Genomic DNA, 3,964 nt, shown 5'->3' with positions numbered 1-3,964 from the left:
GTGAGCCTAAATAAGTGACCACCTTAGCCCCATTGTGTCAGGGCAGAAATTAGACACTGAAGAGATGTGCAAACAGAAGTCAAAATAAACAGAGAGAACCACTTTGGAAGTGACAGGTGCAACAGATTAAAACCCTGTAGCTAGCACTGACTACACTGGAAGGGGGCTATAGACCTTGAGAGAAGTGTAAGTTGGAACAAGGAACTATCTGAAACTGAACTTACCCCACACCCCCACACTGCCCACAACTGCTTCAGAGAAATTACTAGAATATTTTACAATTATCATTTTTTATTTTATTTTTTTATTTTTAAGTCCTTTATGACTCCTTTAATGATTATTTTTATAGCCTAATATTACCTTGCAAAAAACAAGACCTTATTTTAAAAGCAAATTTCCTATACATATATTCATATATTAAAAAAAATTTTTTTTAATATTGTATTTTTGAGAGTCTCACACCTACTCTAGATTTTTAATCTTTGCTTTTTAGTATTATCAATTTTGTACCTTTAAGAATCCAATCTTCACTACCCATTTTTACTTAGGAGTGTGATTATTGGCTTGATTGCTCTCTCCCCCTTTTGACTTTCCTTTTTCTCCCCCAGGTCACCTCTATCTCCTCCCTCACCCTTCTCTTCTCTACCCAATTCTGTGAATCTCTTTGGGTATTGCAGGCCGTGGAGAACACTTAGGGAAATGATTACTAGCTAGATCTGTCTTGATCCTTTTGATTCGCCCTCTTCTCCTCCTGGTCACCTCTATCTCCTTCCTCCATCTTCTCTTCTCTATGTCACACTGTGAACCTCTCTTGGTCAATCAATAATGAATAATGCAATAACTGAGATAAAAAACACTCCACTCTGGAGAAAAGAAATAGTAGAATAACTGAGGCAGAAGATAAGTGAGGTGGAAGATAGAATGGTGGAAATAAATGAAGCAGAGAGGAAAAAAGAAAAAAAAAATTAAAAGAAATGAAGACAACCTCAGAGACCTCTGGGACAATGTCAAACACCCCAACATTCAAATCATAGGAGTCTCAGAAGAATAATACAAAAAGAAAGACCATGAAGAAATACTTGAGGAGATAATGGTTTGAAAACTTCTCTAAAATGGGGAAGGAAATAGCCACCCAAGTCCAAGAAACTGAGAGAGTCCCAAACAGGATAAACTCAAGGCCAAACACCCCAGGACACATATTAATCAAATTATTGAAGATCAAATACAAAGAACAAATATTAAAAGCATCAAGGGAAAACAACAAATAACACACAAGGGGATTTCCATAAGGATAACAGCTGATCTTTCAAAAGAAACTCTTCAGGCCAGAAGGGAATGGCAGGACATACTTAAAGTGATGAAAGAGAAAAACCTACAACCCAGATTACTGTACCCAGCAAGGATCTCATTCAAATATGAAGGAGGAATCAAAAGCTTTACAGATAAACTAAAGCTGAGATAATTCAGCACCACCAAACCAGCTATTCAACATATGCTAAAGGCTCTTCTCTAGACAGGAAACACAGAAAAGGTGTATAAACTTGAACCCAAAACAACAAATGGCAACAGGATCTTGCTTATCAATAATTACCTTAAATGTAAATGGATTGAATGTGACAAGCAAAAGACAAAGCCTGGCTGAATGGATACAAAAACAAGACCCCTACATATGCTGTCTACAAGAAACCCACCTCAAAACAAGGGAAACATACAGACTGAAGGTGAAGGACTCGAAAAAGATATTTCACACAAATGTAGACCAAAACAAAGCAGGAGTAGCAATACTCATATCAGATAAAATAAACTTTGAAATAAAGGCTGTGAAAAGAGACAAAGAAGGACACTACATAATGACCAAAGGACCAATCTAAGAAGAAGATATAACAATTATAAATATATATTCACCAATATAGGAACACCACAATATGTAAGGCAAATGCTAACAAGTATGAAAAGTGACAATAACAGTGACACAATAATAGTGGGAGACTTTAAAACCTCATTCAAACCTATGGATAGATCAACCAAACAGAAAACTAGCAAGGAAATACAAACTTTAAATGATACAATGGACCAGTTAGACTTAATTGATATCTATTGGACATTTCATCCCAAAACAATGAATTTCACATTTTTCTTAAGTGCACACGGAACCTTCTCCAGGATAGATCACATCCTGGGCCATAAATCTAGCCTTCTAAATTCAAAAATGTTGAAATCATTCCAAGCATCTTTTCTTATCACAATGTGGTAAGATTAGATATCAACTATAGGAAAAAAAGATATTAAAAATACAAACATACGGAGGTTAAAAAAACAATTCTGAATAGCCAAGAAATCACAGAAGACATCAAAAATGAAATAAAAATATGCATAGAAACAAATGAAAATGAAAACACAACAACCCAAAACCTACGGGATTCAGTAAAACCAGTGCTAAAGGGAAGGTTCATAGCAATACAAGCTTACCTCAAGAAACAAGAGAAAAATCAAATAAATAACCTAACTCTACAGCTAAAGCAACTAGAAAAAGAAGAAATGAAGAACCTCTGGTTTTGTAGAAGGAAAGAAATCATAAAAAAATAGGGCAGAAATACATGAAAGACAAACAAAGGAGACAATGGCAAAAATCAACAAAACTTAAAACTGCTTCTTTAAGAAGATAAATAACATAGACAAACCATTAGCCAGACTCATCAAGAAAAAAAGGGAGAAGAATCAAATCAACAAAATTAGAAATGAAAATCGAGAGATCACAACAGATAAAACAGAAATACAAAGGATCATAAGAGACTACTATCAGCAACTATATGAAAATAAAATGGATACTTTGGAAGAAATAGACAAATTCTTAGAAAGGCATGACTTTCCAAAACTGAACCAGGAAGAAATAGAAAATTTTAACAGACCCATCACAAGCACAGTAATCAAAACTGTAATCAGAAATCTTCCAGCAAGCAAAAGCCCAGAGCCAGACTGCTTCACAGCTGAATTCTACCAAAAATTTAGAGAAGAGCTAACATCTATCTTACACAAACTCTTCCAGAAAATTGAAGAGGAAGGTAAACTTCCAAACTCATTCTCTGAGGCCACCATCACACTTAATACTAAAACCAGACAAAGATGCCACAAAAAGAAAAAAGAAAAAAAAAACATACAGGCCAATATCACTGATGAACACAGATGCAAAAATCCTTAACAAAATTCTATCAAACAAAATCCAACAACATATGAAAAAGATAATACATCATGACCAAGTGGGCTTTATCTCAGGGATGCAAGGATTCTTCAATATCCACAAATCAATCAATGTAATACACCACATTAACAAATTGAAAGATAAATCCATATGATTATCTTAATAGATGCAGATAAAGCCTTTGACAAAATTAAACATCCATTTAGGATGAAAACCCTCCAGAAAGCAGGCATAGAAGGAACACACCTCAACATAATAAAAGCCATATATGAGAAACCGACAGCAAACATTATCCTCAATGGTGAGAAATTGATAGCATTTCCCCTGAAGTCAGGAACAAGACAAGGATGCCCATGCTCACCATTACTATTCAACATAGTTTTGGAAGTTTTAGCCACAGCAGTCAGAGAAGGAAAAGAAATAGAAGGAACTGAGATTGGAAAAGAATATGTAAAACTCCCACTGTTTGCAGATGACATGATCCTCTACATAGAAAACCCTAAAGACTTCACCAGAAAATTACTAGGGCTAATCAATGAATATAGTAAAGTTGCAGGATATAAAATTAACACAGAGAAACCCCTTGCATTCCTATACATGAACAATGAGAAAAACAGAAAGAGTAATTAAGGAAATGATTCCATTCACCATTGCAATGAAAAGAAAAAAATACTTAGGAATAAATCCACCTAAAGAAACAAAAGACCTATATATAGAAAACTATAAAACACTGATGAAAGAAATCAAAGATGACACAGATAGATG

The sequence above is a fragment of the Cervus canadensis genome, chromosome X, assembly GCF_019320065.1.
Source record: "Cervus canadensis isolate Bull #8, Minnesota chromosome X, ASM1932006v1, whole genome shotgun sequence".
Taxonomy (NCBI): domain Eukaryota; kingdom Metazoa; phylum Chordata; class Mammalia; order Artiodactyla; family Cervidae; genus Cervus; species Cervus canadensis.
The sequence above is the reverse complement of the archived record's forward strand: the minus strand, read 5'-3'. Positions refer to the sequence as shown.